The sequence below is a fragment of the Cetorhinus maximus genome, chromosome 21 (assembly GCF_964194155.1).
Source record: "Cetorhinus maximus chromosome 21, sCetMax3.hap1.1, whole genome shotgun sequence".
NCBI classification, from domain to species: Eukaryota; Metazoa; Chordata; class Chondrichthyes; order Lamniformes; family Cetorhinidae; genus Cetorhinus; species Cetorhinus maximus.
Genome location: NC_135899.1, coordinates 6,180,133 through 6,203,877, shown reverse-complemented (window position 1 = coordinate 6,203,877; position 23,745 = coordinate 6,180,133). Strand labels below are relative to the sequence as shown.

The 23,745-nt window shown below is 44.7% G+C and overlaps 1 pseudogene; it reads right to left on the bottom strand.

The window, feature by feature from the left end:
• LOC144695499 (zinc-binding protein A33-like) overlaps positions 1-22,435 on the bottom strand; it is a 519,682-nt pseudogene extending 497,247 nt beyond the window's left edge.
• Between the last annotated feature and the right edge of the window lie 1,310 nt (positions 22,436-23,745).

Sequence of the window (23,745 nt, the reverse complement as noted above, 5' to 3'; positions counted from 1 at the left end):
TGGTTCTCCTTTATCTATCCTGCTTATTACCTCCTCAAAGAATTCTAATAAATTTGTCAGGCATGAATTCCTCTTCGTGAAGCTGTGCTGACTCTGCTTGATTATATTATGCATTTCTAAATGCTCTGATTTAACATCCCTTATAGTGGATTCTAACAATTTTCCAATGACAGATGTTAAGCTAACTGGCCTATAGTTACATGTTTTTTGTCTCCCTCCCTTTTTGAATAAGGGTGTTACATTGACAGTTTTCCAATCCTCTGGGACTTTTCCTGCCATTTCCTGGTTCCCCCGTTATTATTTCCCCAGCCTCATTCTCTCAGGGGCCTATATTGACTTTGGCCTCTCTCTTCCTTTTTATATATTAAAAGAAGCTCTTACTGTCTGTTTTTATATTACTTGCTAGCTTACCGTCAAAGTTTATTCCCTCTTTATTATCTTTTTGGTTATCATCTGTTGGCTTTTAAAACTTTCCCAATCCTCTGGCTTACCACTAATCTTTGCCACATTGTATGTTTTTTCTTTCACTTTGATACTATCCTTAACTTCCTTGGTTAACTATGGTTGGTTTATGCCCTCCCTACAATCCTTCCTCACTGGGATATATATTTTTTGTGAGTCATGAGCTATTTTCTTAAACGTTTTTGATGAGCTATTAGTTTCGGTAAAGTTATAATGGTTCTGTTAAATACATGCAATGTAGTACTCCGTGTGATGTAGCATTGCCACGACATTCAGTCACTTTGATGGGGCTGATAGCCTTAGAATAGGACCCCATGAAATTATTACACACGGGTACACTGACGCTTCAGCAGATATTGCTGGTTTAACTCCGTTTAGCGCCCACAATGGAAGGAAAATTATGGAACAATCCACAAATTTCACTGCCTCACTCCCTCCCACTATCATTTAATATTTTTAATTTTGAATAATTAAATAATTTCCCTTGAAAAAAAAAATACTGACACTGCATCCAGTGTCCCTGGTGTCCAGTGTTACTGAAGACATGGGGGAACATTGAACATTTCAACGGTTCAGTCACTGATCGTGAGCTTTCAGAAAACCAGCCTCCAGTAAAAGTAGCAGCTTTCCCTGGGTATATACTGTCCCACCGGCAGGATAGACTCAGCAGAGATGGCAGCACAGTGGTATACAGTCAGGAGGGAGTTGCCCTGGGGGTCCTCAAAATCAACTCCAGACCCCATCAAGTCTCATGGCAAGTAAACCTCCTGCTGATTACCACGTACCGCCCTCCCTCAGCTGATGAATCAGTGCTCCTCCATGTTGAACACCACTTGGAGGAAGCACTGGGAGTGGCAAGGGCACAGAATATACTCTGGGTGGGGGACTTCAATGTCCATCAGGAAGAGTGGCTCGGTAGCACCGCGACTGACTGAGCTAATCGAATCCTAAAGGACATGTTAGACTGGGTCTGCGGCAGGTGGTGAGGGAGCCAACAAGAGGGAAAAACATACTTGACCTCATCCCCACCAACCTGCCTGCCTCAGATGCATCTGCCCATGACAGTATCAGTAGGAGTGACCACCGCACAGTCGTTGTGGAAACGAAGTCCCGCCTTCACATTGAGGATACCCTCCATTGTGTTGTGTGGCACTACCACTGTGCTAAATGGGATAGATTTCAAACAGATCTAGCAAGTCAAGACTGGGCATCCATGAGGCACTTGGACCATCAGCAGCAGCAGAATTGTACTCGAACACAATCTCATGGCCCAGGTATCCCCCACTCTACCATTACCATCAAGCCAGGGAATCAAGTCTGGCTCAATGAAGGATGCAGGGGGGCATGCCAGGAGCAGCACTAGGCACACCAAAAAATGAGGTGTCAACCTGGTGAAGCTATAACGCAGGACTACTTGCATGCCAAACAGCAGAAGCAGCAAGCGATAGAAGGAGTTAAGCGATCCCACAACCGACGGATCAGGTCTAAGCTCTGCAGTCCTGCCACATCCAGTTGTGAATGGTGGTGGACAATTAAACAACTCCCTGGAGGAGGAGGCTCCACAAATATCCCCATCCTCAATGATGGGGGAGCCCAGCACATCAGTGCAAAAGATAAGCCTGAAGCATTTTCTACAAACTTCAGCCAGAAGTGGATGATCCATCTCGGCCTCCTCCGGAGGTCGCCAGCATCACAGATGTCAGTCTTTAGCCAATTCGATTCACTCCACATGATATCAAGGAATAGCTGAAGACACTGGATGCTGTAAAGGCTATGGATCCTGACAATATTCCGGCAATAGCACTGAAGACTTGTGCTCCAGAACTTACCACGCCCCTAGCCAAGCTGTTCCAGTACAGCTACAACACTGGCATCTATCCGGCTACATGGAAAGTTGCCCAGCTATGTCCTGTACACAAACAGCAGGACAAATCCAACCCGGCCAATTACCGCCCATCAGCCTACTCTCCATCATCAGTAATGTAATGGAAGGGGGTCATCAACAGTGCTATCAAGCGGCACTTGCTTAGCAATAACCTGCTCACTGACATCCAGTTTGGGTTCCGCCAGGGCCACTTAGCTCCTGACCTCAGATGAACTCCAGAGATGAGGCGAGAGTGACTGCCTTTGCTATCAAGACCGCATTTGACCGAGCATGGCATCAAAGGAGCCCTAGAAAAACTAGAACCAATGGGAATCATGGAGAAAACTCTCCACTGGCTGGAGTTAAACCTAGCACAAAGGAAGATGGCTGTGGTTGTTGGAGGTCAGTCATCTCAGCGCCAGCACGTCACTGCAGGAGTTCCCTAGGTAGTGTCCTACGCCCAACCATCTTCAGCTGCTTCATCAATGGCCTTCCTTCCATCATAAGGTCAGAAGTGGGGATGTTCGCTGATGATTGCACAATATTCAGCACTATTCGTGACTCTTCAGATACTGAAGCAGTCCATGTTCAATTGCAGCAAAACCTGGACAATATTTAGGCTTGGGCTGACAAGTGGCAAGTAACATTCATGCCACACACTTGTCAGGCAATGACCATCTCCAACAAAAGAAAATCGAACCATCACCCCTTGACATTCAATGGTATTACCATCCCTGAACCCCCCCACTATAAACATCCTGTGGGTTATCATTGACCAGAAACTGAACTGGACTAACCATATAAATACTGTGGCTGCAAGAGCAGGCCAGAGACTAGGAATCGTGCAATGAGTAACTCACCTCCTGACTCCCCAAAGCCTGTGCACCATCTACAAGGCACAAGTTAGGAGTGTGATGAAATATTCCCCACTTGCCTGGGTGAGCGCAGCTCACAACACTCAAGAAGCTTGACACCGTCCAGGACAAAGCAGCCCGCTTGATTGGCACCTGGGCAACTTTCCACATAGCCGGGTAGATGCCACAAACATTCACTCTCTAGGAATTTACCAAGGATCCTTCGACAGCAACTTCCAAACCCACGAACACTACCATCTAGAAGGACAAGGGCAGCAGATAGATTGGAATACCATCCCTGGAGGTTCTGCTCCAAGTCACTCACCATCCTGACTGTGAAATATATCGCTGTTCCTTCACTGCTGCTGGTTCAAAATCCTGGAACTCCCTCCCTAACAGCACTGTGGGTGTAAGTACACCACATGAACTGCAGCGGCTCAAGCAGGCAGCTCACCACCACCTTCTCAAGGGCAACTAGGGATGGGCAATAAATGTTGGCCCAGCCAGTGAAGCCATCCCGTGAATAAAAAAAAAATCCAGTTTTCAAATATGGCTGCCTCCTGCCCCTGGCATTTCTGACCGGTCTACTGCCACCTAAAACTGGCTCCCTGTTCGAGTGGGAAATAGCATCGCCACCAACTGATAATATGGAAATCCCCAAAACTCCAGGATTTGGGACAGGGTTGGGAACACATCCACATGGCAGATGGAAGTTCAGCAGATCCCAGATCTGCCCTGAAAATACATCCACTGGAATTTCTGAGTCGTGGTAATTATTCAGCAAAAATGTCAAATGGAAACAGATCTGACAATTATGTATTTTAACAGAAAATGGATTGAAGTAAAATCTAATCAGTTACAAATACAATTAGATATTTATTATAAAGAGACTGGTCCCTTCCACTAATAACAGAGAGAGCTGTTTAATAGCTGGTGTCAGGAAGCTCACACCCACCTGTAATAATTACCGTTAGCATCTTTTTCCACACTCTGTACTGCAGTGGCCCAATGTACTTCCCCACATTTATTAAAGGATAAACCTGTGTCTCTGGGAGAGTTTGCTTCACTCTGAAACAGGAGATAAAGGTCAGTGTTGGATCATTCCAGGGTGAGGGAGAAATATGTTAGAAATAAAAATCAAAGCAAGGGTGTAAATTTTACCTTTCCTTTGTTTCCATAATTTTCTGTGGAACAAGAACAATTATTAATGTTTGTGTCGAGGACATGTTATTACAAAAATGTAACAGAATCGACTCCATAGAAATAAATTAATAAATTTCTTTGTTAACTTCACACACGTTTTTTTTTTCATTTTGGGGAATAGTGAGAAGGATTTGCAGACTGATTATCAACCTATTGAACCACATCACGAACACTCTTTCCATGGCCAACTAATCCTGATCTGGGATTTGAACCCAGCTCCAAGACAGGGGAAGAACTGACTGAGCCTCAAGACCTCCATTTTAAATGTAGGATGGTACCAAAAATGCTAGGTTCTATCAAGTGGTTCTATCAAAGAAGTAATAAGGGTTCTTTTCTTTCAACAAGAGAAAGTTGAGGGTTGACCGAAGAGATCAAAGAATGTTTTAATATTATGAAAGATTTTAATATTGTTGACACGGGCACTGTATTTTCATTTGTGGGGAGGAACAAAACCTGAGGCCGTCAATATAGGTAGTCAACAAGAAATCAAACAGAGAATTCGGGAAAAAAATTCTTTATCCAGACAGTGTTAAAAATGTGGACCTCGCTACCTCAGGGGGCAGTTGAGGTGAATTGTGTGCAGGTACTTAAAGAGAAGCTAGGTGAGCATATGAGGGGGTAGGGAAATAGAGTTGGTGGAGCTAGATCTGGAAAAATGAGAGGAGGTTTGACTGGAGTATTAATGCCAGCAGGGACTGGCTGGGCTGAATGGCCTGTTCTATGTAATCCTAGGTAAAACATGAGAACAGGACTGCTTCTGTCCTCACTCTACTGTGAGTATATTACAATTGACTCAATCCTACTGCACGGCACAACTCACAGGTCTATATTCCAATTGTGTTAGTAAGTATTAGAAAGTATTTACAGCAGACAAACAGGCCATTCAGCCCAACAGGTCCATATTTTTACTCCAAACGAGCCTCCACCCATCCTTCCTCATTGAACTCCAACGACATATTCTGCTGGTCCTTTCCCCCATCGTGTGCTGATCTAGCTTCCCCTTGAATATATTGCTACTATTCACTTCAGCCACTACACATGATAGCAAATTCCACTTTCTAATCAAATCGAAAACCCTGCCTTGCACATCACTTTGTCAGCCACACATTAAATCTTCCAATCTATTTATCCTTCTGCCAATTTGCACATAGCTCAGGTAACAGGAAAGGATTAATACCTGTGAGGGTCTGAATTTTATTTCTGACACTAGCTCCTGAAATTCCTTCAGCAGAACTACATTGCTGGCTCAACCTATGTCACTGGTTCCAACATGGATCACGATGACTGAATCCTCTCTTTCCCTTGGAGTTAGTCTCCAGCCGCAAGGAGAGGCCCTGAACCCTGGTACCGAGCAGTGAATAAAACATTCGTAACTCACAGTCTTGGCTGCAGGGAGCAGTGAATATCCTCCTGACTCTACTGTCCCCTGCCACCACTACATTCCTGTTCACTCCCCCCATGTGATTGGCCTCCTGTATCACAGTGCCATGGTCTGTTTGCTCATCCACCCTGCAGACTTTGTCTTCATCCAAGCAGGCAGCAAGAACCTCATACGTGTTGGACAAGGGCAAAATCCTAGGTCTGCTTTAGTACCTGGGGATCCTGTGCCTGCCTGATTCACAGTGACACCCTCCTGTCCCTCATCACTAACCAGACCTTCACCACTATCTAAACTTAAGGGTGTGACTGCCTGGATCAAATTATAGGTAACATTCCCACTCCCTGATGCCCCACAATGTCTGCACCTCAAGCTACAGCTCAACAACTATTGAGCTGAAAGTCCCCGAGATGCAGTCACTCACTGGAGATGTGGTTATCCAGGATTACAAACTCCTGCATGCTGTAATTATAGCATATCACCTGCACTGCGTCTCTGTATAACCTTGCTTTGTTCAATTAATTCATTCAAGTGTATGTATTAAATCAGTTTAACTTATATATTTTAGTTTCCTAAACTAATTACGTGATCCAGTTATAAGTAGATTAAATTAAACATCACCTACCCCTGCTACCCATCCTTGTGTTTGATGTTCCATTGTGATTTTTCTACTGTTCTGCTCTCCACCTTGCCTCTTTCCCTAAGGAATAAACCACATACCCCAACTCCTCATTAGAGTAGAGCCCTGTCCACTGCCCCTGTTATTCGATTTGCCTTGTAAAAAGGAAGCGATTAATGAAAGTAAATGCAAGTCCCCTAAAGCAAAGTTAGGAAGAATTATGATGAGGGATAAAAGAAATGGTGGAGACATTAATCAAATGCTTTGCACCTATTTTCATGGTCAAAGACATAATAAATGTTTAGGAAATAGTGGAAAAGCAAGGGTGTATGAAAATTAGGAACTTAAATCAGTTTTTAAAATTCATTTAAGGGATGTAGACGTTGCTGTCAAGGCCAGTGTTTACTGCACATTCCCAATTTTAGTAAAGAAAAATATTGAAGAAAATAGATGGGGCACTTTGAAAATATAAACAGGATTAGACAAAGTCAACGTGGATTTATGAAAGGGAAATCATGTTTGACAAACCTATTGGAGTTCCTCTGGCTGGGGGGTCTAGAACAAGGGGTCAGAGTCTCAGCATACAGGGTAGACCATTTAGGACTGAGGTGAGAAGAAACTTCTTCATTCAGAGGGTCGTGAACCTGTGGAATTCTCTACCACAGAAGGCTGTGGAGGCCAAGTCGCCGAATATATTTAAGAAGGAAATAGATAGATTTCTGGATCCTAAAGGCATCAAGGGGTATGGGGAGAGTGCAAGAGCACGGCGTTGAGATAGAGGGTCAGCCATGATCATATTGAATGGCAGAGCAGGCTCGAAGGGCCAAATGACCCACTCCTGCTCCTATTTTCTATGTTGTTATGACCAAAAAGCTGACAAATCTCCTGGACCTGATGGTCTATGTCCTAGGGTTTTAAAAGAGGTGGCTACAGAGATAGCGGATATATTTGTTTTGATGTTCCAGCATTCCTTTTTTTAGATTGGTTCCTGGGATTTGAAAGGTGACAAATGTAAAACCTCTATTCAAGAAAAGAGGGAGAGAGAAAACAGGGAACTATAGGCCAGCTGGCCTGACATCAGTTGACATTGCTATCACTTACTCAGCAATAACCTGCTCACTGACACTGCAGTTTGGGTTGTGCCAGGCCCACTCAGCTCCTGACCTCATTTCAGCCTTGGTTCAAACATGGACAAAAGACCTAAACTCCAGAGGTGAGGTGAGAGTGACTGCCTTTGACATCAAGCTGCATTTGACTGACTATAGCACCAAGGAGCCCTAGCAAAACGGGAGTCAATGGGAATTAGGGGGAAAACTCTCCGCTGGTTTTAGTCATACCTAGCACAAAGGAAGATGGTTGTGGTTGTTGTAGGTCAATCATCTCAGTTCCAGGACATCACTGCAGGAGTTCCTCAGGGTAGTGTCCTAGGACCAAACATCTTCAGCTGCTTCATTAATGGCCTTCCCCTTCATGCTAACGTCAGATGTGGTGATGTTTGTTGATGATTGCGCAATGTTCAGCACAATTCGCAACTCCTCAAATACTGAAGCAGTTTGTGCCCATATGCAGCAAGACCTGACAACATTGAGGCTTGGGCTGGTAAATGGCAAATAACATTTGTGCCACACTAGTGCCAGGCAATGACCATCTCCAAGAAGAGAGAATATAACCATTGCCCCTTGACATTCAATGGCATTACCATCGCTGAAACCCCCACTATCAACATCCTGGGAGTTACCATTGACCAGAAACTGAACTGGGTCAGCCATATAAATACTGTGGTTACAAGACCAGGTCAGAGGCTGGGAATCCAGTGGAGAGTAACTCACCTCCTAACTCCCCAAAGCCTGTCCACTATCTATAATTCAGGAGTGTGATGGAATTATTTCCCTTTTCCTAGATGAGAACAGCTCCAACAACACTCAACAAGCTCGACACCATCCAGGGAAATGCAGCTTACTTGATTGACACTCCATCCACAAACATTCACAATCTCCACCACTGACGCATAGTGGCAGCAGTGTGTACCATCTCAGTTCCAGGGCAAGATGCACCACAGAAATTCACCAAGGCTCCTTTGACAGCACCTTCCAAACCCACAACTGCTACCATCCAGAAGGACAAGGGCAGCAGGCACATGGGAACACCACCATCTGCAAGTTTCCCCCCAAGTCACACACCATCCTGAATTGGAAATATATAACGCCGTTCCTTCACTGTTGCTCGGTCAAAATCCTGGAAATCCCTCTCTAACATCTACCTACACCACATGGACTACAGCGGTTTAAGAACGCAGCTCACTACCTCCTTCTCAAGGGCAGTTAGGGATGTGCAATGAATACTGGCCTAACCAGGAATGTCCACACCTTATGAAAGAATAATAAAAAGCATATAGACAAGTTTAGTGAGTGGGCAAAAATGTGGCAGATTGACTATAAAGTGGGAAAGTGTGAAGGTATCCACTTTGATAGGAAAAATAGAAAAATAGATTTTAAAAAAGGTGAGACCCTGGGAAATGTTAAAACTCAGAGAGACCTAGGTGTCCTTGTGCACGAATCACAAAAACTTAAAACAGAGATACAGCAAGCAATTAGGGCGGGAAATTACATATTTTAATACAAAGGTATTGGCAGCCATAGAGTCATAGAATCATGGAGGTCTACAGCACAGAAAAAGGCCCTTCAGCCCATCGAGTCTGCGCTGGTCAAACAAGTACCTAACTATTCTAATCCCATTTTCCAGCACTGGGCCCATAACCTTATATGCCATGGCATCGCAAGTGCACATCCAAATACTTCTTAAATGTTGTGACACTTACAGGCAGTGAGTTCCTGATTCCCACCACCCTCTGGGTGAAAGAATTCTTCCTCAAATCCCCTCTAAACCTCCTGCCCCTTACCTTAAATCTATGCCCCCTGGTTATTGATCCCTCTACCAAGGGGAAAAGTTCCTTCCTGTCTGCCCCATCTATGCCCCTCATAACTTTATATACCTTAATCATGCCCCCCCCTTCAATCCCCTCTGCTCCAGGGAAAATAACCCCAGTCCATCCAATCTCTCCTCACAACTAAAACTCTCCAGCCCAGGCAACATCCTGGTAAATCTCCTCTGCACTCTCTCTACTGCAATCCCATCCTTCCTATAACGCAGATTCCAGAACTGCACACAATACTCTAGCTGTGGCCTAACCAGCGTTTTATACAACTCCAGCATAACCTCCCTGCTCTTATGCCTTATTCTATGCCTCGCCTAATAAAGGCAAGTATCCCATATGCCTTCTTAACCATCTTATCTACCTGTCCCGCTACCTTAAGGGACCGGTTCTCCTGCACACCAAGGTCCCTCTGATCCTCAGTGCTTCCCAGGGTCCTACCATCCATCATGTATTCCCGTGCCTTGTTTGTCCTGCCCAAATGCATCACCTCCCACTTATCCAGATTAATTTCCATTTGCCGCTGATCAGCCCATCTGACCAGCCCGTCTATATCCTCCTATAATCTAAGGCTATCCTCCTCACAATTTACCACCGCACCAATTTTCGTGTCATCCACGAACTTACTGATCAACCCTCCTACATTCAAGTCTTATATATACCACAAACAGCAAGAGACCCAAAACCGATCCCTGTGGAACCCCACTGGACACAGGCATCCGGTTACAAAAACACCCATTGACCATTACCCTCTGATGATAACATAAAAAATTGTTACTGAAATTATGTATGGCCTGATGAGACCATACCTGTATACTGTGTATAGATTGAACATAAGAACACAAGAAATAGGAGCAGGAGTAGACCATGTGATCCCTTAAGCCCGCTCCGCCATTTCATACGATCATGGCTAATTTTCTACCTTAATTCCACTTTCTTGCCTGCTCCCCATATCCTTTGATTCCCTGAGAGGCCAAAAATCTGTTTATCCCAGACTTGAATATAGTCAATGATGGAATATCCACAACCCTCTGTTGTGGGGAATGTTAAAGACTCACAACCCTTTGACTGAAGAAGTGTTTCCTCATCTCAGTACTAAATGATCGACCCCTTATCCTGAAACTGTGTCTCTGTGTTCTAGATTCCCTGGCCAGGGGAAACAACCTCTCAGTGCCTAGCACCAAACCAGTTACAGCCTACCAGCTTGAAAATGCCCATTTGTACCTACTCTGTTTTCTGTCTGTTAATCAATTCTCCATCCATGCTAATACATCTCCCCCAACTCCATGAGCCCTGAATCCTTGTGTATTAACTTTTCCTGTGGCACCTTATCGAATGCCTTTTGGAAATCGACTTGTTCCTCTTTATCTATGTTACTAATTGCATCCTCAAAAAACTAATAAATTAGTCAAAGATGATTTCCCTTTCACAGAACTGTGTTGACTTTGATCATGCCATGATTTTCTAAGTGCATTGTTAGGGCTTCCTGAATAAAATATTCCAGCATTTTCCCAATGCCTGATGTCAGGCTAACTGGCGTGTAGTTCCCAGTTTTGTCTCTCTCCTTTCTTGAAAATGGGTATTACACATGCTTATCTGCTGAGGCCACTTTATAATCCAGGGAATTTTGGAAAATGCTAACTAGTGCATCCACCACCTCTCAGCTACCTCTTTTAGTACTCTAGAACATAGGCAACCAGGTCCTAGAGAATTGTCAGCTTTTAGTGCCTTATATTTCTCTAATAATTTTCCTCTACTGGTACTGGTACACTGGGGAGGTGATGGCATCGTGGTTTTGTCATTAGACTGGTAACCCAGAAACCCGGGGTAAAGCTCTGGGGATCTGGGTTTGAATCCCACTATGGCAGGTAGTGGAATTTGAATCCAATTTAAAAAAACCTGGAATTAAAAGTCTAATGATGACTGTGAAACCATTGCTGATTGTTCACTAATGTCCATGGGAAGGAAATCTGCTGTCCTGACCTGGTCTAGCCTACTCGTGACCCCATGTGGTTGACTCTTAAATGCCCTCTGACCAAAGGCAATTGGGGATGGACAATAAATGCTGGCTGAGCCAGTAATTCCCACATCCTATGAATGAATAAAACAAAGGTTCCTCACTCTTTATTCTGAAGATGCAATTTGTGTCACCTGCTGTGAAGATAGATGCAAAGTACTTGTTCACTGCCACTGCATTTCCTCATTCCCTTTGATAATATCTCACGACTCTGCCTTAAAGGGGCCAAAATTTACTTTAGCTACTCCACTCCTTTTATCTACTTAAAAAACACTTACAATCTGGTTTCATATTTCTGGCTAGTTTATTCTCATATTCTACATTTTTCTCTTATCAACTTTTTGATCACCCTTTTCCGGTTTCTAAAATGCTTCCAGTCCTCAGGCTTACTATATTTTTATATTTGTTCTTGGGAGGTGAGTGTCGCTGGCTAAGCCAGCATTTATTACCCATACTTAACTGCCCTTGAACAGAGCGGCTTGCTAGGTTATACCATGGGACAGTTAAGAGTCAACCACATTGCTTTGGGTTGGAGTCACATGTAGGCCAGAGTGGGTGAGGATGATAGGTTTCCTCCCCTGAAGGACATTAGTGAACAGATGGATTTTAGGACAATCTCATGCCTTCAGGATTATTAATGAAACTAACATTTTGTTCTAGATGTATGAATTAATTGAATTTAAATTCCTCCCTCTGCCATGGTTGGACTTGAACTCATGTCTCTGGAGAATTTGTCTGGGCCTCTGGATTACTAGTCCAGTAACGTTACCACTATGATACCATCCCCTTATTTAGCACCATAACTATATTGATAACTGTATTAATATTGTATTATTTGTCTTCTCTAAGGAAGGGTATAAGGGGATTGCAGCAAATGTTGACTAGATTCTTGGAATGGGTGAATTGACCTGTGAGGAGAGATTGAGTCAACTAGGGCTGGGATTTTTCAGTCCTGCCCACAGCGGGCATTGTCGTGGGTGGGAAACTTTGGAGAGCGGTCAGACTTAATAAGGGATCAGCCATCTCTTATTGACATAGGGAGAAATTTCTTCTCTTAAAGGGTTGTGTATCTTGTGAATTCTCTATCCCAGTGAGCTGCGGATGCTCAGTTTTTGAATATATTCAATACAGGGATTAATACATTTTTGAATACTCATGAAATCAGGAGATATAGGGATAGTAAGAGAAGGTGGAGTTGAGGAATAAGGTCATCAATGATCTTATTGAATGGTGGAGTAGGCTCAGCTCCTGCTTCCCATCTCCAATGGGAAAATTCTGACCTTACTTTCTGAGGGATATGTGGCCGCCTTACTCTTCCTACCAAAGTGCATCTATTTGCAATTACATGCCCATTCTGCAAGTTTATTAACGTCTTTCAGTATTTTGAAACAGTCCTCTTTTGCTTGATTTATGACACCTGCAAATTTTCAAATTGTACTTCTGTTTCCAGAGCCCAAATTGTTTATGTAAATGCAAAGGCAAAATACTGCAGATGCTGGAAATCTGAACTAAAACAGGAAATGTTGGGAGTACTCAGCAGGTCTGGCAGTATCTGTGGAGAGAGAAACAGAGCTAACGTTTGAGGTCTGTGACCTTTCAGTTCTGACTATTGATGTGGTGTAGTGTTCTAGGTTTTGCTAGCATAAACTGCGTAATCTCGAAGATAGTGTCAAAGAAGTGACAAAGGAAAGCAAAGCACATGAACAGCTACCATTAAAAACCTGATGCTGTTCTGTTCACTCAGCTCTTGTTCAATATCCTTTACAGCGATTGAAAGTGATGAGATTTCCTTTGTTATCTTCTCAATCCTCTCCTTCATCTCCTGACTCTTTTTCTCTTTCTCCAATTTCAGATCTTCCAACACAACCCTCTCTTCCTCACGGAGAAACTGGTGAAGTTTTTCAAATTCAGCTTTAACCTGTTTCTCTATATTTATACCTTGGTCCTTGAGAAATAAGATTGAGATTGAAAAATGTAAATGAACATTTTAAAAAGGTTGTGCAGATCTCTTCATAAGGATATTAGAAAGTAAAACCGCCCTTGATGCAGTGAAATCAAGTTAATGAAGATCAGAAGAGGGAGCTCTAACTAAGAATTGAGTTGCTGCATTTTGTTTAAGCCGGGTTTCACCAGAACAAGTAAATTGTGATAATTCACTAATTTTCTGAAGTGAGATTTTATTTTGGTGACCAATGTTGAACAGTTCAAAGAAAACAAAAAGTGATTGGAAAATGTAGAACAAGGTGATAACAAAAGTACCTGAATGTGGGTTAATATTTACTCGTAATTGCTTTTTACAGTGGCACATTCCTTCTTCTTATCCTGAATCGGCTTCAGGAAGGTTCGCAGTTCCTCCTGAACAAAGAACATGAATTAATATGTACATTTTGTACCATAAACATCTGAAAATTAAATTCAATTTGATTTAATCGATGATAATTCTCAGAGTTTTCATTCCCTTGAATGTAGCAGACTAATGGGTGATCCAATGTTTAAGTTGATAAAGAATTTGAGAGGGTCGATAGAGGTAAACTATTTTTTCTGGTGCGAGGAGTCCAGAACAAGGGGGAATAACCTTAAAATTAGAGCTGGACCATTCGGGGGTAGGGTGAAGACAGGAAGCACTTCTTCACGCAAAGGAAAGTGTAAAGCCTGCCCACCGTCTATAAGGCACAAGTCAGGAGTGTGGTGACTAGGAGTCCAGTAGCTGGCAAAACCAACGTTGGTGCAATAGGTGAAGGACAAAGGGCAAAATCTGCCACAGTCACAACAGGGGCTTCAATTCTGATTTATGTACAAGGATGCCCAGATTCCTCTGGACTGCAAGATTCTGTGACAGTCTGACACTGTCATGGTCACATACTCACACGCTTTTGTAAACAGAATTAAATTCTCAAACTCACATGGTGGGATTTGAACTCACTTTCTCTGGAATATTATCCAGTAACATAAACACTAGGTTACTGTAGGTGGAAGTAATAAGGTCGTTGAAGGAGAAGCAGATAGAAAATCAGAGACAACAGCCAAACAAACATACTGTTCACAGGTCAGAGAGGCTAATAGGCAAGTCTTCACTCAAAGACGTCACTGATTAGTCTTAAGGAAGGACAATGCCTGCAGAATGGTGAGCTGTCTGCTTGGGAGTGGAGCAGTAAATATTACAATTATGTTGTAATTTGAGCTTTGGCACTTTATTAATTGAGAAACATAGTGCCTATAAATATTTTACATCAGGAGATTTTGATTGTTCAAATTTGGGTACTTTAGATAAAGTGTTTAGAGCATTGAATTCTTTGCCCCTAACACAGTTGTTGTTGCATGAACCATATTTTAGATGAAGATGAGGAGGAATTTCTTCTCTCAGAGGGTTGTTAATCTTTGGAATTCTCTTCCTCAGAGACTGGTCATTCAATATATTCAAGACTAGAGTTAGACAAATTTTTGATTGACAATGGAGTCAAGGGTTATAGGGAGAGGCAGGAAAGTTGAGTTCAGGCCACAATTGGATCAACCGTGATCTTATTGACTGGCGGAGTAGACTGGAGGGGATGAATGAGCCACTCCTGCTCCTATTTCCTATGACCTTATGAAAGTCGTCCTTACCCAGTCTAATCTGTACTTGAGTCCAGTTCCACACTTGACATGTTTGAATATTCACTGCTCTTTGAAACAACTTAACCACCTCAGCAAGTAAGAGTGCATTGATATGTCCCACCACCTTTTCAGGGCAATTCATGATGGGTAATAAATGCTGCCTTGTCAGCAAGGCCCACATCCCAAGAATCAAAATTAAAAATTGGCAGTGCATGGTATCTGTTCATTAATTTAATCTCAATATCTTCATAGGGTATCTTCCAATAACCTCAATCCATCCACCATTCCTATATCATTAGCTTCCTTCAGTTCTTGTTCCTCTATTATAAAAATTAGCTGCTGATTGTACTGCTCTCCAGGTATAGTTCCTGAAGGTTCCCTCTCAGGTTCTGATATTATCCTGGCCTTATCACTGACTGAATCTAATTCTATCTACAACACCCATAGAAAATTTCTCACCATCTCATCTCCTGTAAATTCCCACGTCTTGGAGGTCAGAAATCCTGTTTAAGCTACTGACTCACTTTCCATATTTCTCCACCTTTGCAATCCATCTGTCTTCGTCCTCCATGAGTAGAGCACAATGTATACATCTCTCCAACTCCATCTCAGTTATAATGTTCTCAGCTGTTTCCCTTTCTTGTTCTATCTTTTCTGTCGTCTGCTTAAGTTGTGTTTTTTAACTATCTAACATTCAATATTACTTCAGTCTGTTATCTCTTTTTAAATGTTCCCTTCCCTTTCATTTTTTAATAGCTTTTTAAATACTTGGACTATCTTTACTTTATTTAGAATCCACTGGTGTCCGTCAACGCAAGTGAAAATGTTATTAGTTAATTTGTTAAATTTCTTTTGTTTTATATTATTTGAATCTATTATTTGCACTCCTCAAAAATGTTGTTGCATTTTTTTGTAATTGAGGGATGCTGTCTCCTTATGATTTCTAAAGACACCTCTTTTCTTTCCCTAAACTTCCAAAGTGCTTTCTTGTTAAATCTCCCTCTGTTTGGGCCATTCTTTCAGAAAATACCCAATGAAATTGTCCCAGATTTGCACAAAGTGAGGTAGCGGGCGTGAAAAGAGTTGTTTTATCCGCCGGCTGCAATTGTGGGTTTTTGCACCATATCGTCCCATGCCCGCGAGTCCCACCTCATTAATAATACATTCCCAGGAAACACCCCAGGTTGCTGGTGGGATGGCCTCTGATTCACCTGCCTTGCTGTCATCTCAGGCCTTCAGAAATCTGAGCGCCATGTTTAAAGGGAGCCCCTGCACAGAGCTAGCACTTTCTAAGGGATCGGAAGCTACTAGAAAGTCATGGCTGCCAAAGGGAGGAAATATGCTGCCCCCAAATTTAGTAATGCCTTCCTCAGGTGCTTACTGGATTCCTTGGAGGCCCGCTGTGAAGTCCCCTGCCCCACTCCGAAGGTCAGCAAGCAAGGTCCTGCATGGGAGGCGGTGGCAGCAGTGCTCAATGCCAACACCCTGCAAAAGAGGACAGCCATCCAGTGCCGAAAGAGGATGAATGACCTCTTCCATTCAGCCAGGGTAAGCCACTCTTCTCATCGCACTCAACTCACGTGCTCACAAACCCATCACACATCCACAGAGATCTCATTCATCTGGCCTGGCAGGTGTCCTGCTTACACTCGCTCCACCTCTATTCATGCAGGACAAGCTGGCACAACAAGAAGGATAGGTTGCAGACTGGTGGAGGAATGCCCAAAATCACGGACTTTGAAAATCAAGCCTTCCAGGTTTGTCAAACTTGATTTCCCTTTCATAAACCCATGTTGACTTCTCTAATCCCATTGATATTTTCAAGTGTACTGTTGTCACATTTTTTGTAATAGACTCTAACATTTTCCCTACTACTGATGTTAGGCTAACTAGTCTGTAATTCGCTGCTTTCTCCCTCCCTCCTTTTTTAAATAGTGGGGTTACATTTGCCACCCTCTGGGACTGTTCCAGAATCTACAGAATTTTGGAAGATGTCAATCAAAGCATCCACTATTTCCATGGCCGACTCCTTCAGAACCCTGGGATGTAGATTATCGGGCCCTGGGGATTTATCAGCTTTCGTTCCCAGTAATTACCCCAGCACTATTTTTTTACTAATGCTAATTTCCTTCAATTCCTCCTTCTCACTAGACCCTTAGTTCCCAAGCACTTCTGTGAAGACAGAGTTGTTTGATTGCTCTGCCATTTCCTTGTTCTCCATTATAAATTCTCCCATTTTGGACTGTAAGGGAGGCAGGGACATCCAAGATTTCTGGCACTCAGAGAACTGCTGGAGGCTAGAAATCTGCCGAGTCCAAGTCAGATGACGAGCCTCTGGACTCCGTCATACCTCAGTTGCTGCAGCTGCAAAGGCAAGCTCAGGAACATCAGCAAGGGATGCCCGCTGCACTCCTCAGATTAGAAGGCACATTGGAGGACTTCAGTCTGAAGTGATAGCACCATCATGCCAACACACCGAGGTCAAAACTGGTAGGATGGCAGTTGTCAAGGAGAGCTTGGTCCAGAACATCTATCCTGCACTGCTACATGGGCTGAATCCCGTTGTTGATGCCATAGTTGACCTCCAACTGTGTCAACGGAAGAGGGGTGCGGGGCAGCTCGATCACAATCCAGCTTCCCCTTCCCCTCATGGAGTCAGCCAGCGGCCATCAGGCACCCATAGAGAGGAGGACCAGCAGCTCAACACCCCGGGGCCATCCACACAGGTTACTCCGGGAATGTTCGACCGATCCAAAACTCTTCTTCCTGTGACCCCTGCAGCTCCAGCTCAACAGGCCGAGGAGGGTGCAGCTGGCCCACAGCAGGACACCCAAAGGAGACCCGGGCCCTCCAGGTCTCAGCCCTCCAGAGGATGCCTGCCAAGGTCATCACAGACAGGGTGTAGCAGTCAGCAGGCTGTCTCCACCTCCTCTGTGGATGTCCGGGGAGCATCAAGATGTAGCAGCAGGATTAGGAAAGTTAAGAGATGTAACTCTTTTCGAGTCAAAACAATAAACTAAATTAACAAAAACAAGGGAGAAATCAAGCACAGCCCCTAAGTCAGGTCAGCTGTAAAATCAAGGAAAAGCTTTAAAGGAACCTTACAAACATCAAACTAAGATGTGATTAAAGGGGTCAACAAAACACCCCAGTCCCCGCGGTGCCCACCGGGCACGGAAGGCCTCGATGGTGCCGGCAGACACCGCGTGCTCCCTTTCCAGGGACATCCGGCCGCGAACGTAGCCGCGGAAGAGGGACAAACAATCGGGCGGGACTCCCCCGTCGATCGCCCGCTGCCTGGACCTGTTGATGGCCAACTTGACCAGGCCCAGGAGCAGGTTCATGAGGAGGTCCTCCTCCTTCCCGACCCCCTTCCGCACCGGGTGTCCGTAGATCAGGAGCGTGGGAGTTAAGAGATGTAACTGCACAGCCTGAGCATGGGTGTTAATCACTTGTACATAATGTTCATGATTGTAAATAAACTCCCAAGAATGTCTCCTAGTCTGTGGCTCCTTGTTCTGATGAACAGTGCTCCTGTTACTCCGTTGTAAAGCCTTGGTTCCTGCACAGAATAAAGGCAGGTGTCTCAGCCCAGGGCCTCTTCCCTGTGTAGTGTGTAACCTTCAGACCAAAGTGATGGTCCGGCCCCACACTCACTGGACACATTACTGATGCCTGCACCTCGATGGTTCTCATCATTGCTGCTAGAATGTAGTGGGCAGGTGTCACAGAGTTCCATCTCTGCATCTCGTCCTTATCTTCCATGAATCTTGCAACCATGAGGGCCTCCTGAGCTCGCTTGTCTTGTCTGGTAATTGCGATGGTCTCATCGCTGGCATCCTTGCCTTCAAGGGCCTCATCATCATCCCCATTGGTGTCCTCCTCATCGGAGGAGACATGCATCTCTTCCATCTCCCCCTTAGCCAGGTCCTCCCCCCGTTGCAGCGCCAGGCTGTGGAATGCGCAGGAAGCGACAATGATGCACGACACCCTTGATGGACTGTACTGCAGTGCTCCACTGGACCTGCCGAGGCACCGGTGCCTCATTTTCAAAATGCCTATCATTTGCTCCACCAAAGTCCAGGTTGCAGCATGGGCCTTGTCATACCGTCACTCTGCTGCAGTCTGAGGCCGCAGCATGGGTGTCATCAGCCACATCCTCTGTGGGTAGCCTTGTCCCCGAGGAGCCAACCCTTCAGTCTCTGTGGCCCCTGGAAGATGTCAGGGATCTGAGACCTGCTGAGGATGTAGGAGTCGTGGACACTCCCTGGGGACTGTGCGCAGACCTGCAGGATGCATTTGTGGCAGTCGCACACGAGCTGAATATTCAGCGAGTGGAAGGCCTTGTGGTTGACGGAGTTGAATGCTTGTTGCCATGGAGATCTAAGCACCACATGAGTGCAGTCGGTAGCACCCTGCACCTGTGGAAAATCAGAGATCTGAGCAAATCCCAGTTCTCTTGCTTCCTAGCTTTCCTGGCCCCAGGCAAAATGCACAAAGCTCTGTGCCTTCGCAAAGATGGCCTCCATGACCTCCTGGATACACTTGTGCATGGAGGTTGTGAGATGCCGCACAGGGCACCTGTGGAGCCCTAGAAAGAGCCACTGACGTAAAAATTGAGCACCGCGGTCACTTTCACGGCCACTGCCAGTGGATGACCTCCAAGCTCCTATGGCGCCAAATCCTTCAGCAGGTGGCAAATGTGACCGACTAATTCCCTAGATATACACAGTTTTTGACGTTAGTTCTCAGTCATCTGCAGGAATGACAGGCGATGTCTATAGACCCTGGCTCCAGTGAAGCGCCTATTCGCGACGGCTCACTGTGGATCTTCAGCTGAGTGTGCAGCAGGCCCTGCCACGCCTTCATCTTGAGGGAGGTTCTCCTCTCTTTGCCGAGCCAGGCACCTCCGCCACTGTCTTCTTCTCTGGTATCTGTAAGCCATGAAGCATAACGCAAAAGCACCAGGTTCCATGATCCTGATGTTCTCCTCCTGCAGGATCAAAGAGAGAGACAGGGTGTCCTAAGGACCTCTCTTGGTTAAGTCTGAAGGCCCCTTCACACATGCAGGAGAGTGCTGGTCACCACTTGGATGTCCATGTGTAATGTGCTCATCGGCTTTACAAAACCCCACCCATCTTCACCCGATTCCACCTAACTGATTGGCGACAGCTTCGGCCACTGGACTCCGTGCTGTGCCCTCAGCTCAGGCGCAGACATTCCCCTAACCCGCACTGCAAGGCTGCGCTGTAAGCTTGAACCATGATGGACACTGGCCCATACCTTAATAAAGACATTGCAAGGGGCTATGAGTGCCTCCACCAGTGACTGCACCACGGCCATCTCTCACAAGGGGATTCTACAACTTGTCCAGTCGGCCAATTGTTATGCTGCCTCCTAAAACACACATTAATTTGCAGTCTGCGCTCGAGGGGTGAAAAGTTCTGGAGCATTTGGTGGCACTTCTGTGCTTCTGCATTGCTTGAGTGAAAGAATGAAAAAAAACCCAGTTCTGGTGATAAGTCATCAGCCTGAAACGTTAATTCTGTTTCTCTCCCCACACACACTGCCCGACCTGCTGACTGTTTCCAGCATTTTCTGTTTTTATGTCAGAATGCATAAGTCATTGAAGGTGGCAGGACAGGTGGAGAGAGCAGTTAATAAAGCATACAGTATCCTGAGCTTTATTAATACGGCATAGAGTACAAGAGCAAGGAGGTTATGCTGAACATGTATAAGACACTCATTAGATCTCAGCTGGAGTATTGTGTACAGTTCTGGGCGCCGCATTATAGGAAGGATGTGAACACATTGGAAAGAGTGCAGAAGAGGTTTACAAAAATGGTTCCAGGAATGACTTCAGCTATGAGGATAGATTGAGGGACTGTTCTCCTTGGAGAGAAGAAGGCTAAGAGGAGATTTGATAGAGATGTTCAAAATCATGAGGGAACTGGATATAGTAGATAGTGAGAAACTGTCCCCGCTCACAAAAGGATCGAGAACAAGAGGGCACAGGTATAAAGTGATTTGCAAAAGAAGCAAATGCAACACGTGAAAATTTTTTTCACACAACGAGTGGTTCGGGTCTGGAATGCACTGCCTGGAAGTGTGATGGAGGCAGGTTCAATCGAGGCATTCAAGAGGGCATTAGGTGATTATTTGAATAGAAACAATGTGCAAAGGTATGGGGACAAGGCAGGAAAATGGCACTGAGTCATAATGCTCAGTTGGAGAGCTGGTGCAGACACGATGGGCCGAATGGCCTCCTCCTGCTTTGTAACAATACTGTGAGTGGGCAGAAAAGCTTCAGAGGTCCAATTCCAAGCGTGTCAATGGAGCTGCAGCTGCACGGTCTCAGCTGCGGAAGCATGCTGACTTTTGACAAGCTTTTCCAAGTGTGGCCGCTTCCCTCACCCCCTTCCCCCCACCCCCAGGCATCCCTCCTTCAGTCTTTGCTGCCTTGCCCACCACCACCTGCCTGACCCGCACTGGAGGCCTTGCCCTTGCCCCGCACTGAAAGCCAGCTGGGAAAAAGTGACTTGCCTGTGCCCCCTACAAATGCACTGCAACTCATCCTTAATGTCCTATGGGAAATGCTCACGAGCACTGTGCAAGGTTGTGTGCACTCACTTCTGAGCTCCCCTTGAAGCTCAAGTGCTAGCCTTTAAGGGCAGTTGTGAAGCATGCCGTTCTGAAGTCACACTGACATAGGCGGTAAATTTGATGTGGGGGGATAATTCCAGCGAAAAGGCCTTATAATGAGATGCTAAGTATTGAAATTAGGTTCCCGACATGCAGCAGTGACAGACATGACCCGTCACTGACGGGTGAAGAGGACGATCGCAAACTGGTTTCACGAAGGCGTGAAACTGATTTTTAACCTTCTCGCCATTTGAGCCGCCCCTGCCCATCATGACGCCCGAAGCCAATGGGACCGGACGATTCGGCCCAAAGAAATTGATCTGCCCCTGTTTCCTGGCTCTTGTTATTTTACCTGATTGCTAAAACTTCGAGCTGCTCGAGAGGAGTTGGTTATAGGTTACCAAGTTCATGCTGATATTGACTGCTTCACACATGGAACACACTGCACAAGAGATTTCATTTTGTAGTTGAAGGTCTGATCAACAGGCACTAATCAAATTCTTCCACATTTTATCCCTCACTCCTCAAGCAACGATGCAGATAACTGACAATGTAATGAACCAGTGAGTAAATAAACACAAACGCATTATCAAAAATGCCTTAAGTATTGACAGCCAAGCATCAAACCCAAGTCAATGTTGAGGATCAATCTCTTAGGTTTCTCTATTTGACGTGGTATCTCCTCACCTTAAACTCTTCAGTAGCTTCTTCTCGTGGCAGTAACTCGTGGTTTTGATGGCTTTTTGAACTTTGACAAACAAAACAGATGGGATGATTGTCAGTTTTACAAAATAACTTCATCTTCTCCTTGTGGAGGCTGCACAGCTCCTTCCGCTGATCACTTTTCAGCATCCCCCATATGTTGGACATCTCGAAGGATTCCTCAGGTGGCACTGAGCTCCAAGTAAAATGTGCACAGTATAAAGTGAAGCAATTTTAAGTTTTTGCTTTTTATTCTAGCAGAAATATTATAAAACACAACCCAGCAAAGGGCAGGCAGCAGTAATGAATGTAAATGGATTGTCGAAAAACTGGACTCTAATTAATTTCCCTCAGGGAACCTGCCATCCTGATCCAGTCTGACCTGAAAATGTGGGAACTTTCTAAGTGTTGATGTTCAAAGGGACTTGGGTGTGCTCGTACAAGGAATGCAGAAATTTAACATGCAGGTACAGCAAGCAATTAGGAAGGCAAATGGCGTGTTGGCCTTCATTGCAAGGGGATTGGAGTACAAGAATAAAGAAGTCTTACTATAATTATTGTAGGGTTTTGGTGAGACCGCATCTGGAGTACTGTGTGCAGTTTTGGTCTCCACATTTAAGAAAGGATATACTTGCATTGGAGGCAGTACAGCAAAGCTTCACTATTGGCCTCTGGAATGTCCTATGGTGAGAGGCTGATATTCTCTGGAGTTTAGAAGAATGAGAGGCGATCTCATCGAAAACTGCAAGATTCTGAAGGGTCTCGGTGGGTAGGTGCTGAGAGATTGTTTCCACTAGTCGGGGAATCTAAAACACAGGTTTCACGGGGATACAGCCTCAGGATAACGGGTAGATCATTTAGGGCTGAGATGGGGAGAAATTACTTCACTCAAAGGGTTGTGATTTTTTTTTGGAATTCTCTCTCCCAGAGAGTTCTGAATACTCCATCGTTGACTATATTTAAGACTGGGGTAGACAGAGTTTTGGAGTCTTGGGAAATTAAGGCATATAGGGAGTGGTTGAGAAAGTGGAGGTGAAGCCCACGATCAGCCATGGTCATTGCTACAACTGATTCCCAGGCAAGGTCCCCCAATTTGTTAACTTCCCAAATGGGACCCCAATTTTGTTATGCTCCTGGGTGAGGAGGAATGAGCTGACTCCCCTTCTTCATTCAACCCCCTCAGTTGGTCGTAACAAGGTTAATTTAAAAGGGATCCCTTCTCCCCACAAATACCTTTTTCCCAGTCCAAATGTATTTATCTTTTAGAAGAAACCAATTTAACCAGGATTTCTTGAGTCAAAGAAGGAGCAAGTTTATTAGTTACTAAAACCTGAGAAAAAATAATAAAAATGCAACACAGATCAGAAATGAGACGTTGAGTCCAAATATAAGTTTAAAAAATATGCGAATCAATCTTTGACTTATCTGTGATCCATGAGCAGTAGATAACAAAACGCCAAGGCTGTTAAGTTGGATGA